The sequence below is a fragment of the Lepus europaeus genome, chromosome 4 (genome assembly GCF_033115175.1).
Source record: "Lepus europaeus isolate LE1 chromosome 4, mLepTim1.pri, whole genome shotgun sequence".
In the NCBI taxonomy this organism is placed as follows: Eukaryota; Metazoa; Chordata; class Mammalia; order Lagomorpha; family Leporidae; genus Lepus; species Lepus europaeus.
The window spans coordinates 129,941,479-129,956,689 of record NC_084830.1 but is presented as its reverse complement, the minus strand read 5'-3'; the positions used below and the strand labels follow the sequence as shown (position 1 = coordinate 129,956,689).

At 54.1% G+C, this 15,211-nt stretch overlaps 1 protein-coding gene across 1 annotated transcript in view; it reads left to right on the top strand.

The window, feature by feature from the left end:
• NDST1 (N-deacetylase and N-sulfotransferase 1) overlaps positions 1-15,211 on the top strand; it is a 90,922-nt gene that overhangs the window by 9,241 nt on the left and 66,470 nt on the right. Inside the window, exon 2 of the mRNA XM_062188840.1 lies at positions 1,787-1,931. The gene's annotated coding sequence lies outside the window, so the exon portion shown is untranslated. The remainder of the gene's footprint in view (positions 1-1,786; positions 1,932-15,211) is intronic.

Sequence of the window (15,211 nt, the reverse complement as noted above, 5' to 3'; positions counted from 1 at the left end):
GGCCACTGAGTGAGGCTGAGATGATGGCTCGAGGAGGGATCACAAGCGGAGCAATTGGCCAGGATGGGCAGGGGCACAGGAGCGTTAGATGAGAGGGGTCCGAGGGCTGGAAGCATCATCCGTGTGGACACTGGGATGGAGCTGGCTGACTGGGAGTGCCTGAGTTTGGAAGGAGAGGGTGTGGCCAGGGCTTGGGGGATGCGTGTTCTGAGGTGAGCTCACACCCTGTGCCTGTCGTGCAGCCCCGTAAGCTGGGGGAGGACGGAGTCAGAAAGGCACGCCTGTGACGCTGGGGAGGAGAGGTGGCACCACTCCCACGCCCTCGGCCTCCACTGGCTGTGCCAGGAGAAAGCACATCCGCAGGGAGTGCCAGGACAGGAATACCCAGAGAAAGGGCTGGGGCAGAGGTGACCCGGAATTCCTGAGGCTACTAGGAGCTCTGGGAGTTCAGGAGGGTCCCAAGGAGAAACAGGAGCATCTGCCGAGGGCTCCGTGGGGCTCGGGAGCCCTGGGTGTGGGATAAAGATAAAGGTGGAATGAGCTTAGTGGCCCTACGTGCAGTGGTTCAAGGAATAATAGTAGCAACAGTGAAGACTAAGGTTGATTGAATGCTTGTAGTCTGTGCTGAGGGAGTTGAATATATCCTCATAGGAACCAGAGGAGGCAGATGTTTTTAAAAATTAATTAATTTATTTGCTTGAAAGGTAGAGTGACACAGAGAGAGGGAGAGGCAGAGATCATGTATGTGCTGGTTCACTCACCAAAGGTCCACAAGAAGCCAGGATTCAGACACTCCAGCCAGGTCTCCCACATACGTGGCAGGGGCCCAAGCACCTGCACCATCTTCCACGGCAGCAGGGAGCCAAACCATTGCTCTGATAGGGGATGCCACAAGCAATGAGCTTAACCCGCTGTGCCACAGCACTGGCTCCTGGGGCAGACATTTTTACTTGCCTCGTTTTGCAAGTAAGGAGGGTCCTGAGCAGGAAGTGGAGTGCCAGGTTCTGCACCTGAGCTGTCTGGCTCCACAGCCCCACCGCTTCTAATCTGAGCCCAGAAACATTGCGGAGTGGGTGAAGCAAGAGGAGAGAATGGCCTTGAGGAAACAGAACCCTAGCTCTGACCTCCGTCCTCAAGCCTGGCCTAGAAGGTCATTTCCCCTTTCTGAGCAGCAGTTCCTACACAGGGCATTCCTGGAAATGAATGCCAGCTCTTGTGGCCATTTGGGGAGTGAGTGCCTTTCAAATAAGTAAAATAAAAATCTTTAAAAAAATAAAAGGAGGTAGGGAAGCTTGGGTCATCCCAGATTTGGGAGCAGTTCCATGGGGCTGAGGGGAAGGCATGATGAGAATAAAGACTGAAGGATGGGTCTCGAGGACCTGAGCCTAATAAGCCAGATACAAGGGTAGGACTTCATGGAGGTCTCTGGCCCGGCTTTGCCCACAGGAAGGTTGGGCCTAAGGAGTGGAACAAACGGAGCAACAGTGCCTGCTCTTGCCAGAGTACCCACTAGATGGCGCCTGCTCTCCGCACCGCTCGAGGACGGCCAGCTTTGACTGGGTCTGGTTCTCAACGGGGACGGGGGAGGTACACAGTATAGTTCCTGGGCCCAGAAGTTGGTTGCAGAGTGTGTGTGTGCATATAGTGTGTATGCATGTAAAATCTGCACTCGAGTCAGGCTGTCTCACCCAGGACCTGGTTGTGCTCTGTCCAGGGCCTTGGCGTGCCTGTCCCTGTCTGCCTCATCACACATCCAGGAGTTAAAATTATTACCCTCCTTTTACAGAACAGGAAGCAGAAGCAGGAGAAGGTCGAGGGTCATGGCCAAAGTCCCACTACTGGCTCAGAGTGGAGGAAGTGGACCAAGGTTGCCTCTCTGCACTTGTCCATGCCACAGGCTGACCAGCAGAGGTCCTGCTCGGATCCCCCAGGTGGGTAGTTACAGGTCCCAGCAGCTTGGCAGAACTGGGCTGTGGATCCCCACTCGTTGCTCACATAGCATGTTCATGGAGCACCCGCCCTGAGCCCAGGCCTGGTGGACGTTAAAGCAACGGGTAACCTGGGAGAATCTCCATTCTCACAGGAGGGAGAATCTACGGGGCAGCCAGACATGCGTGGGTAGACCACCGATCACTTTTTCAGTCCAGCCATGGTAAGAGAGACCTGCGGAGGTGGCAGGGTGGGCTGGCTCTGGTAGAGGTCGCCAGCAAGCAGGATGCTGAGCAAGACACGTGGAGACCTGAGATGAGAATGTGCAGCCATGAGCACAGGAGAAGCCATGCTTCCAGGCAGAGGCGATGGCTACTGCCAAAGTCAAGGCCAGGCTCAACCCGAGGACCTGCCCAGTGCAGGAGGTGTTGCAGGGGGTGGGGTGAGGAGCAGGGAAGCACTGAGGTCATCCAAGAGGTCAGGGGCTGTGGAGTATGCTGTGGGCCCTGTGGGGAGTTCTAAGGGGGCAGAGCACGTGCTGATTCGTGTCCTTAGAAGGTCACTCTGCTGGGTTTGGAGGATCATAGAGGAGCCAGGGTGGAAGCAGGAGGCGGGGGTGGCAGCCATGAAGGCGGGGAACGCTCTCCAAAGATGCTTTAGAAGCAGAATCTGTAGAACTTTCTAGATGGATTGGACAGGGGTGAGGGTCGTTGCGGGTTCCAGGCTTGCATGGGCTGTGAAACCGTGCAGCAAGGCAGGGAGTCTTGGGGTAGGAATGAAGCCCAGGCCCTGATGTTTAGGAGCCATCTTTTTGGTCTAGTGGGAAGGTGGGACAAGCATTCAGGGCTCCTCGGAAGACAGGGCTGCTGAGGTAGCTTCAGGAGCCTCTACAGTGTTTTAATGTCAACACACAGGTTGTCTGCACAGCTCAGCAAGAGGTAGTGATGTCCCCATCCTCGGATGTGTGCGGCAGAGGCTGGCTGGTGGCTGTCGTGGCTGCCAGCAGGGGAGGCCTCTCTCTGAGGAGTGATGGGATGACATGGACACTGAGGTCGCCAGAGCCCAGGACCGGGTGGCTCCAGGACAGCGTGGAGGATCTGGCTGTGCTGACTCTGTCTCTTTGTCTGCTTAGAGGCTCCCTTGCTGGTGGCACCCTTCCCCCACTGCCATCTGGCGGGGCCCAGAGGCTCACAGGCCTTCGGGTGGGGTAGGGGGAGGGGCAGCCTCAGGGATGGGGCTGTAATTTCAGCCGGGAGCAAGGTTTCTGAGTTTCAGCCACCTGGTGTGGGGTTCCTCTTTCGGACACCTCTCCCATGACTGTCTAGGCCGACAGCCCCACCCCCAGCAATTGCAGCTACCCAGCATCCGTCAGCGGAGGGAGCCAGGGGAGCAGCTACCTGCCACCTTCCCACCTGGAGAGGCCTTGAGTCAGGTGGCACAGCACCCGGAGTGGGGGCAGGGTATAACTGGAGAGGGCTGCTGGGCTTAATTAGTGGTTGGGAAGTCCTGGAACCTGCATCTGAGAGCCCCCCACCCCCAGACTTTCATCTTCCGAACCTCCCACCAGCCTGGATGAAAGGGCCTAGGAGGGGCTGGTATTAATAGTAATTATTAGTTTCACCAATAAAGCAAAGCAGGATTATCACCAAGCTCAACGTGTTCTCCCCTCTTTGTCTGCCTCTTCTCTCCTTCCTCTTGGCTCCTTTGCTTTCTTCTCTTCTTTCTTTGCCACTTCTGTCTGCCTTGTGTCAAGGTCTCAGAATCTGCCTTCCTCTTTCTGTTCTATCAGCTGTTTGAACTGAGATGTCTCAGGAGCTGGGACATTTGGGGAACAGCTCTGCGCTTGTTTGAGTTGCAGAGGGAGACTGGGAGGAGACAGAGGGACAGGAGGGTGTATTAGAGCATCTAAATACATTCATTCATTCATTCATGGTTTACAAATCATGATTGGACACTGCTTTGGGCAGGCACCCTAACAAGTGGACATTGTAGCAAGGAAGATGGACAGTAAGTGGAACACTGATAAACACACGTGAGGTCCCACAGGAAGACGCTCACTGGGACAGGACACAGGTGATGAGGGCTCTGTGGGCAGCTATTTTAGACTGGGGGACCAGGGAGATAACAGTCAGGGCAGAGATCTGAATGATGGGAAAGAAGGAGCCAGTGAGGAGGGAGGATTGGGAAAAGTGTTTCTGGCAGGAGGAGCTGCCTTTGCCAGTGGCCTCAGGTGGGAAGCAGCTTAGCCAGCATGAGAATCAAGTGGCCTGGGGGAGAACTAGAGGGAACAGCTTCAAGATGAACAGGGGATAGGGAACAGGGCTGGCCCCAGGGATTTGTGACCTCTACCCTCTCACAGGCCCTGCACCTGCCGATGCTCTGTTTTTGTAAAGGGGTTCTGCATTTTCATTTTGCACTGGCCCTGCGCATGGTGTGGGTGGTATTGGTTGGGCAGATTGGCAGAAGGACTAGGTGTCTGTGCGTAGAACCATGGAGGCCCCTTATCTGGCGTGTGGCAGAGGAATGAGTGAAAGGGAGCATGAATGAACTGGATGTGCACCTGCAGGCCTAGCCAGGGGCTGCTGTTCTGTGGAGAGAGCTCGCACACAGATAAGGCCTCCACATCCTAGAGCACATGCTCCATTTTCCAGGATCCTTGCCTGTGGGGCTCCCATGGGCTGTGTTCACCAGGCCTGAAGCAGCACCATGAGCAGCTAAGTGAGGCCAGACTGGGCCCAGACTGGACTGTGAGAGACAGGAGGGACAGGGTGACTGTGCTAGGGGAGGGTGGACAGGGCCCAGTCTTGCCTGTGAGGCCTGAGTCTGGAGCCCTATAGACTTGAGTTCAAATTTCACTTTAACACAAGTAGATATGACAAAGTGGACTTTTTACAGGTGATTTGCTTCCTTGACCCTCAATTTCCTCCTCTGTAATGTGGGGATCACTGCTTGTTAGAATTGTTAAGGGGATTAAATGAAGCAATGAGTGGAAGGCTCTTGGCAGAGTCAGAGCCTGGGAAATATTTGCGATGTTAATAATAATCATGGCCTGTGCCACGGCTCAGTAGGCTAATCCTCTGCCTGCAGTGCTGGCACCCCGGGTTCTAGTCCCGGTCGGGGTGCTGGATTCTGTCCTGGTTGCACCTCTTCCAGTCCAGCTCTCTGCTGTTTCCAGGGAGTGCAGTGGAGGATGGCCGAAGTGCTTGGGCCTTGCACCTGCATGGGAGACCAGGAGAAGCACCTGGCTCCTGCCTTCAGATCAGCGCGGTGCACTAGCCACTGGAGAGTGAACCAACGGCAAAAGGAAGACCTTTCTGTCTCTCTCTCTCTCTCTCACTGTCCACTCTGCCTGTCAAAAATAATAATAATAATAATAGTAATTGTAGAAGCTCTGGAAACTTGGGTAGACATTTGCTTCTGCCCTATATGAATGCATAACCCTGAAAACTCACTTAACCCTCTTCAGCCTCAGTTTCCTCTCCCATTAAATGGGGATAATAGCAGTGGAACCACCCTTGAGCCAGGTCGCTCTGGACGACTCAGAGCAATCACAGTGAGCCTTGTAAATTGATGTGCACGTGGGAGCTGCTCCCACATTCCTGGCCCCGTTCAGTCTGTCATCCTGGGGAAGGCTTTCTCTAGATGTGCCCGCCCAGAAAGAAAAATGCCCCTTGATTCTTGGTGATTTGTAGAATCCAGATCCTGGATCTCTGGACCTAATCTGTGGCTTCCACATTGGAAAGCCAGCCTGAGGGTGAACCTCACGTTCAAGGCTTGTGATGGGGCAAGAAAGGAAGGTGCAGAAACTGGAGTGGAGCTGAGGGATGACAAAGTAGCTGCAGCCAAAATCCCCCGTTGCCTGGCTTCCTGTCTCACTCTGGGGCAGGAAACAGCTGGTCAGCTGCAGAGAATCAGCCCCTGACAAAGGACTGGAGCACAGCCTCAGGATGGGCAGAGCCCCCTTCTCATCTCCTACCAGCACCCCCAAGGGTGACTATGCAGCAGCCTGCAAAACCTGTGGGTGGCCATAAGCCGCATCAGCCTGAGGCGGGGAGTCCGTCTCCACAGAGATCCTCACCCGAGAAGCATGGAAGACGAGGCCAAAGGGGCCTGGCAGCCATCCAGGGTGGAGAGAACGTGAGCTCCCAGCCTCTCGGTGCTGTGTCCTCATCAGGGAGCATGCAGACAATAGTCAGATCTTCCCAGGGTGCCCCGGGGGAGCTGATGCTCTGAAGTGGTCAGCAAAGGCAGACCCACAGTGAGAGCTGCGCAAAGGGTGGTTCTTACTCTGTTCTTGAGAAGTGAGGCCACCCAGCGAGTCGTGGCAGAGGCTGTCAGATCTCCCAGTAGAGTGGTTCAAAGCCTTTCCCCATTCTTCGTTGTATTTTGGGCTGGCAACATTCATTCATTTATTTGTTTATTCAATAAATATTTATGGAATGTTCTTAAGGCAGACAGAGGGAGGAGGTGGGGCCTGAGACCTGAAGTATTCCTGGAGGCCGTCTGAGTGAGAGGTGACATTTACTCAGGATCTCCGAGCTTCTCACTGCCCTGGAAATTACGCGGTTAACAGAGAGAGAGCCCAGGTGAGATCAAGTTCATGTAGCCTTGGAGAGACTGGAATCCAGGTCCACCTCACTCCAAAGTCAGTGCTTTTTTCCAGTCTAGATTGCTGGTCTCCCTCTCTGCTGTATCCCCAGGCTCTCCCTGTCCCTCCTCCCTCTACTTTGGCAGAGCTGAATCCCTGGAGGCCAGAGGTCAGGCTGTTTTCTGTCACCCCCTGTAGCAGGATCTCTGTCATTTCCTCCCAGGGCTCTCCTGACAGTGTGGAACAACCTTGGGGCTTTCCTCGGAGGGGAAATCCAGTCGGGAAGCAGCCCATGGAAAATGTTCATCTCCTTGGCTGCGGAGCAACTGGGTGCTTGTGAGCAGAGTGGGGAGGCGGGGAGCTGCCTGGAAGGGCCCGGAGCCAGGGACTCCCCAGGAGCCAGCACGTGGCCTCCCTCTGCCTCTGGAGCCCCTCTCTGGGCCTCAGTTTCCCCCTCCGTGAGCAAGGAGGGGATAACAGAGCTGCAGCCCTGGCCGCTGCACGCCTCCTGGGCCGCGGGTTTATGTGCTGATGCCGAGCTCCCCTGCCTGTGCTTCCTGGTGGGCTCCTGCGAGGATGAAATGGGACGGGAGCTCTGAAAGGGCTTTGAATTAGAAGCCAAAGCAAGCAGAGAGGGTGATTCTTGTCAACTGGACCCTCACTGTCCTGCTCCATGCCCTGCCAAGCTGCTGCCCGTGCCCAGCTTCCATTCCCTCAGACACTCTGCAGACCTGTGGTGCAGGGTCCCAGGAGAGCCTGGGGCAAGTTCTGACCTGGGAGTCTGGGGCCTGGTGTGAGCATCCTGCTATATAGCTGAGTGTGTGCCGTACAATGTCCGTGTTGGAATCCTGACTCCCGGGGGCCGGCGCCATGGCTCATTTGGTTAATCCTCCGCCTACAGCGCAGGCATCCCATATGGGCACCGGGTTCTAGTCCCAGTTGCTCCTCTTCCAGTCCAGCTCTCTGCTGTGGCCCGGGAGGGCAGTGGAGGATGGCCCAAGTGCTTGGGCCCTGCACCCGCATGGGAGACCAGGAGGAAGCACTTGGCTCCTGGCTTCGGATTGGCGCAGCACCGGCCCTGGCGGCCATTTGGGGAGTGAACCAACGGAAGGAAGACCTTTCTCTCTGTCTTTCTCTCTCACTGTCTATAACTCTACCTGTCAAATAAAAAAAAAAAGAAAGAAAAAGAAAAGAAATCCTGACTCCCAAAATGATGGTTAGGAGGTGGAGGAGGTGGGGCCTTTGGGAAGCAATAAGGTTGTGAGGGCTGAATTCTTTTTTTTTTTTTTTTTTTTTTTTTTTTTGGATAGGCAGAGTTAGACAGTGAGAGAGAGAGAGAGACAGAGAGAAAGGTCTTCCTTCCATTGGTTCAGCCCCCAAATGGTCGCCACAGTCGGTGCACTGCACCAATCCGAAGCCAGGAGCCAGGTGCTTCTTCCTGGTCTCCCATGCGGGTGCAGGGCCCAAGGACTTGGGCCATCCTCCACTGCCTTCCCGGGCCACAGCAGAGAGCTGGACTGGAAGAGGAGCAACTGGGACAGAATCCGGCGCCCCAACCAGGACTAGAACCCGGGGTGCCGGCGCCGCAGGCGGAGGATTAGCCAAGTGAGCCGCAGCACCAGCTGAGGGCTGAATTCTTGTAAATGCAATTGCACCCTTGTGAAAGAGACCTGGGGCAGGCATTTGGCACAGCAGTGAAGTCACTGCTTGGGATACCTGTGCCCCATGTTGGAGTGTCTGGTTCAAGTTCCGGCTCTAGTTCCGATTCCGGCATCCTGCTAATCTGTACTCTGGGAAGCAGCAGATGATGGCCCAAGTAGTTGGGTCCTTGCTACCCTCCTAGGATATCTGGATGAGTCCCTGCCTCCCAACCTCAGCCTAGCCCAGCACTGACTGTTGCAAGCATTTGGGAAGTGAACCAGAGGATCTCTCTCTCTCTCTCTCTCTGTCCTTCAAATAAATAAATATGAATAAATAAATAATGTAGACTCAGGGGAACTCATTTGTCCCTTCCTTCCACCATGTGAGGACACAGCGAGAAAGCGCTGACTATGAACAAGTGAGTGGGCCCTGGTCAGACACCGAGTCAGCTGAGTGCTTGCTCCTGGACTCCCTGGTCTCCAGGACTCTAAGAAACATTTCTCTGTTGTTGGTAAGCCGCCAGTCTATGGCATTTTATTACAGCAGCCCATATGGACTAGGACACATCCCAAAGCCAGGAAGGCACCCTCCTGGATACCTTCCCAAAGCACCTGGACTTCCGCATGGCAGGCATGGCAGAGGGAGCTGGGAGCAGGAACAGGAGACTGTAGCTAACCAGAGGCATTCCCTGTAGCAAGGCACAATGCCTCCCTTCTAAGTAACTTGGGAAACCCTTTGTGCTCTGGGGTCTCAGTTTCCCCATCTGCTCTGTGAAGAACATCCATCACAGACCCTTGACCATGGGCCTGTGACTCCTGACTTCTGCCCTTCCTACACACAGTGCTGCACAGTGAAGAGCAGTTCCTCTCCTGGGTGTCCATCTGGGGTTTTATCTTCCCAGCTCCATCTGCTGCAGCAGCCCCCAGATGCTCTCAAGTGGACGGGCCCTAGGAAGGGAGTCGGGGCACTTGTCCTCCCAGGAGGACTCAGGGGTGGGAGTCTCACTGCCAGGCTAGCTTGCACAGGTGGAGGGCCGGGGGAGGCAGACCCCCTCTCCCACAGGCTGGGCCAGATGGTGAGGGCAGCTGACCAGGGCCTCCATGCTCTCCTTACCCTGGGGCTCCACAGGGATCTGGGTTTCTTTCTACACAAAGCATGTGGGGAGAAGCCTTCCCCACCAGCAGGCTTGGGACTCAGGAACCATTTTAATCTGGCAGAACTAAAGTTCCGGCACTGGAAGCTGGAGCACACTGCAGAATCCTCCCGGCTCAGAGCGTCCCTGCATCTCAGCAGTGAGTCGCAGGGCTTTAGGTTTCTGAATTGTGCTGGCCGCCACCACAGGCACTAACCCCACGTGGCCCCGGTGCACCTGGAATGCGACTGACCCAAAGTGAGATGTGCCGCAAGTGTATGGCACAAATGGACGTGTGGCACCACGGGAAGCACCTGAAATGTCCCACTGGTAATTCATATGAATTGCATGTCAAAGTCACAATATCTTGGGTATGTTGGATTAAGCACAATAATTTAGATCTAAAATTGAGTTTATCTGTTTCTTTTTACTTTTCAAAATGTGGCTACCAGGAAATTTAAAAGTTTATATCTGACTTGCATTACATTTCTAATAGAGCGGTTCCAGAACCTAAGAATTGTATTTTTTTTAAAGATTTACTTATTTATTTGAAAGAGTTACAGAGAGAGAGAAGGAGAGGCAGAGAGAGAGAGAGAGAGTGAGAGAGAGAGAGAGAGAGAGAGAGAGATGTCTTCCACCTGCTGGTTCACTCCCCCAAATGACTGCAACAGCCAAAGCTGTGCCAATCCGAAGCCAGGAGCTTCTTCTGGGTCTCCCATGTGGGTGCAGGGGCCCAAGGAACTGGGCTATCTTCCACTGCTTTTCCAGGCCATAGCAAAGAGCTGTATCGGAAGTGGAGCAGCCAGGTCTTGAACCAACGCCTGTATGAGATGCCAGCACTTCAGGCCAGGGTGTTAACTTGCTGCACCACAGTGCCAGCCCCAGATCTCTTTCTCTCTCTCTGTTTCTGCCTTTCAAGAAATGAAAATGAAATGAAAATAAAGTTTAAAAATTATGTATGAAAAATAACTTTAAAGTGATGGACTTTCAGAGCCAGATTTCCGGATCTTTCCATCACTGACTTTGAACCTTAGACACCAACTGAGGACATTTGAGAAGAACTCTGACCCCTCTCCTACTCATGTAGGGATGCTACAGCCCACTGGGACCAGCAGGGAACCAGTCTCCAGGAAGGCTACCCCTTCCCTCCCCTGGGCAGAGAACTCACCAATGAGTGGCTGCTGGGCTTTGTGCGTGCTTGGTGAGTTTCCAGCCCTAGCTGGGGCCTCCTTCCTGCAGCTTCTCCTGTCTTGGTGGCTTCCCCTTCTACCTTCCTGCAGGGAGTCTGGGGTCCCTCCCCCCACCATTGTCCTTGCAGATGGGTGTCAGGGGCCGAGCACCCTCTCTACTTCCTCAGCCCTTAGCAGAAGCATTCCTGGGATCCCAAAAATGGCGCAGGAGTCCTGCCAGCCTCTCATGGATTGCCAAGGACACTGTCTCTGGAAAACTGGTCCTTCCTGCCTGTACCCAGCCCAGGGAGGATGTGGGATGGGGAACTACAGGTACTGGGTAAAGGGGTGGCACAGGAACCAGGAGGTCAACTTAAGGGACCCCAGGTCTGCCTGGAAAAAGCTTTCTTCAGTGTTCAGGGACTCTTCGGCACAGAGAAGGAGGAGACTTTACTGCTGACAGAGCCAGGAGTGCCAGGGCACGAAGTGGCAGTGATTCACTTGGAGCGTCTCTGCATGGAGGGGGAAGACCAGAGGTCAGTCAAGGAGGGCTTCCGGGAAGAAGTAAGACTGCAGCCAGGACTGGAAGGAAAGAGAAGCTGTGAAGAGGTGGAGAGAAGAGCACTCGGGGTGGAGAGTGTGCTGGACACTGCAGACCGTTCCCAGGCCTTGAGAGTCCCAGGCTAACTGAAGTCGGGGCAGGGGGCGGTGAGAAGTGATAGGGCCATGAGGGTGGGTCACCTGGCAGAGAGCGGTCAGAGAGCTAGCCTTTGGGGTGAGGAGGGGAGCAGGGGAACCTGGGTGAAAAATACCCCTTACAAAGAGAGCTATGCCGGGCAAGGAGCTAAGCTACTTCCTAGTATCTCATTTAATCCTGTCCACAACCTAAAGGGGTAAATACTCTTGTTCTCATTCTACAAACATTGGAAGCCAAGTTAAATGACAGTGAGAACTGACCATGGGTTCTTTTTTTAAAATATTTTTTAAATTTTTATTTGAAAGGTAGAGTTATAGAGGCAGAGAGAAAGGGAGAGGGAGAGGGAGAGGGGTCTTCCATCCGCTGGTTCACTCCCCAAATGTCTGCAACAGCCAGAGCTGTGCTGATCCAAAGCCAGGAGCCAGGAGCTTCTTCTGGGTCTCCCATGCAGGTGCAGGGACCCAAGGACTTGGGCCATCCTCTACTGCTTTTCCAGGCCACAGCAGAGAGCTGGATCAGAAGAGGAGCAGCCAGGATTCAAACAGGTGCCCATATGGGATGCCAGCACTGCAGGCAGAGGCTTTACCTGCTAGGACACAGCACCTGCCTCCTGACCCTGGATTCTAATACTGAATCATCTGACCTCAAACTTCTTCTTCTTCTTCTTCTTTTTTTTTTTTTTATGATGAATCAGTTATGTTTTATTTGGGAGGTGCATTAGAAATGAGAAAGTAGAAGTGGAATATGGGAGGTATCACAAGGTGCTCCATCGCCCAGCTCGGCAACCTTGAGAGACACAGTAGGTATGCTGACCTCAAACTTCTAAGCATCAGAGGGCAGGTTGGGGCGAGAGTGAGCGTGAAAGAGTGTACCAGTGCTGCGTGTCCTTGTCGTTGCCCACACCCTCCCGCCACTTGCTACCCCCATCTCAGGACAGATGCAGCCCAGACAGGTCTGAGGAGAAAGCCTTGGAATGATAAGCATTTCCAAGCCTGTCGGAGCAGAGAGCCCCAGACAAGGGGCCTGCCCCGGGGCCAGCCCAGAGCCGATTTCCCACCAAGGTCAGCACTGCTCCTCTGCCCACGCTGGCACCAGGGAGGAGCCTGGAGACGCTGGCCTTGCTGGTGCTGCCTACTCCCCAGCTGCTGACACCCCCCAAGGTAGGCCGTGGGGAAGGCAGACAGTCAGAGGCCTCCTAGGGTCTGGTCTTGGCTCTCCTGCTTCCGTAAGGAGCAGAGTTGGGTTAGTTCAGGAGCCACAAACTCAGATGCCAGCAGGGCCACCAACAGGAGAATACGGCAGATAAACAAAGAGGGCTGGGTGTGTGTATGGAGTGGTTGGACCGAGGAGGCCTGGAGGGCACTTGCTGTCCTGACGCAGCTGAGCCTTCCACTCTGCTGGCCCAGCGCTCAGGGGGCTTTGAGCCGATTGCTGATAATGGCCCTTTAGAGACCACTTGTGCTGGGGTGGGGGTGGGGTGTTTTCCTTGCATCAGCTTGTAATTGGTGCCTTACAAAGAACAAGGTAGAAGGGGCCCTCATCCTCTCTGTGTGAGGATTTTAGCCATCTTTCGTCCTCTGTGTCAGTTCTCTGGGTCAAGTGAAACCCTCCAGGGACGGAAAAGAGCTCGGGCAGGTGGTCTGAAAACCCCAGCGTGGCTGCACATGGACTCTTGCAAGCCGAGGGGTTGGACAAAACTCCATCTCTCTTCTGTAAAATGGAGCTGAAAAATCTGCGCTCTGCCTGCCTCTGAAGGCTGCTAGGGAAAACCTGGGAAGCGGTGTAGAGAATGGGGAAATGCCTGGTCAAAGCCGGGGGAAATCGGGCAGGCATTGGCATGGTGATGAGGACGCCACTTGGGGTGCCAGCACCCAGTGCCGGGGTGTGAGTCCTGGCTCAGATTCCAATTCTAGCTTCCTGCTAATGCACATCCCAGGAAGGCAGCAGGTGATGGCCCAGGTCCTTGGGTCCCTGCCACCCACGTGAGAGACCTGGGTGGGTTTTTGGGTTCCTGGCTTCGGCATGGCCCAGCACTAGGCCATGTTGCAGGCACTTGGGGAGTGAACCAGGGCAATGATCTTGGTCTTCTGTCTTTCTCTCTGCCTTTCAAATATTTTTTCAAAAAGATTTATTTATTGAAAGGCAGAGTGACAGAGAGAGAGAGAGAAAGAGAGAGAGAGAGAGAGAGAGAGATCTTTCATACACTGGTTCACAGGCCAAAACCAGGAACCCAAAACTCTATCCAGGTCTCCCATGTGGGTGGCATGGGCCCAAGCACTTGTGTCGTCACCTGCTGCCTTTGCAGCCAGGCACATTAGGAGGAAGCTGGATCGGAAGCTGAGATATGGGCATTCCAAACATAGCTTAACTTGCTGTATAATACCTGCCCCTCAGATAAATTATTTAAAAATAAGTAAATAAATCCAGAAAAGGTGCAATCTGTGTGAGGAAGTGTGGTAGCTCAATCTGAAGACTCCTTTTCCTGGTGGCGCTCATGGGAGTGAGGAACGGTCTGTGCAAGGCATGACTTGCATCCTTAGCTTTGGCTGGAACAGGAGGCCCAGTGAGACTGCTTTGGGGACCAGATGACTCTTCAGATGGCTGGATCAGGGCCTGGTGTTCTGGTACCACGGATTAAGCCCCCACTTGTGTCACCAGCATCCCATATCAGAGCTCCAGTTCCTACTTCCGATCGGTCTCCCTGCTAATGAGCCTGGGAGGCTGCAGATGATGGTGAAAGTCCTTGGGTCCTTGCCACCCACGTGGGAGACCCAGATGAAGCTCCTGGCTTCAGCCTGGTGCAGCCCTGGGCATTAAGGCCTTCTGGGGAGTGAAACAGCAGATGGAATCAATCAATCAATCTCTCTCTCTCTCTCTCTCTGTTACTCTACCATTCAAATGAATAAATAAATATTTTTATTTTTATTTTTTTTTTTTTAATTTTTTGACAGGCAGAGTGGACAGTGAGAGAGAGAGAGAGAGACAGAGAGAAAGGTCTTCCTTTGCCGTTGGTTCACCCTCTAATGGCCGCCGCGGTAGCGCGCTGCGGCCGGCGCACCGCGCTGTTCCGATGGCAGGAGCCAGGTGCTTCTCCTGGTCTCCCATGGGGTGCAGAGCCCAAACACGTGGGCCATCCTCCACTGCACTCCCTGGCCACAGCAGAGAGCTGGCCTGGAAGAGGGGCAACCGGGACAGGATCGGTGCCCCAACCGGGACTAGAACCCGGTGTGCCGGCGCCACAAGGTGGAGGATTAGCCTGTTGAGCCGCGGCGCCGGCCTAAATAAATATTTTTTTTTTTTTTTTGACAGGCAGAGTGGACAGTGAGAGAGAGAGAGAGAGACAGAGAGAAAGGTCTTCCTTTTGCCGTTGGTTCACCCTCCAATGGCCGCCGCGGTAGCGCGCTGCGGCCGGCGCACCGCGCTGTTCCGATGGCAGGAGCCAGGTGCTTCTCCTGGTCTCCCATGGGGTGCAGGGCCCAAGCACTTGGGCCATCCTCCTCTGCACTCCCTGGCCACAGCAGAGAGCTGGCCTGGAAGAGGGGCAACCGGGACAGGATCGGTGCCCCGACCGGGACTAGAACCCGGTGTGCCGGCGCCGCAAGGCGGAGGATTAGCCTGTTGAGCCATGGCGCCGGCCTAAATAAATATTTTTTAAAAGTACCTAATGCAACATCTGGTATAGGACAGGAGACTAATAATTAATTGTTGAATGAATTAAAATTAAAAAAAAAAAAAAGAAAAATCCAGGTGATCTTGGCTGGTTTGGTGAGGGGTGAATGTGTAGCCCCTGGGCACTAAGGTAAAATAGGCTATACAAAAACACAGTCTTTCAGTTGGCTGGATCTGGATTTGAAACCTCCTCTGCCAGCCCAGTCTCTGTGAGGAAGTCATCTTACCTCCCTGAGCTTCATGCTGTCTGGGTTGAGAGGTCACAAGCAGAGGTCAGCAGGTGGCGCGCACCAGAGTAAGTCTTTGTTGCTGTTACTGCCCATTCTCCCATCACACACTGATTGGTTTCCAGAACAGTTTGGCCCTCTGAAGCACTGGTAACCCAC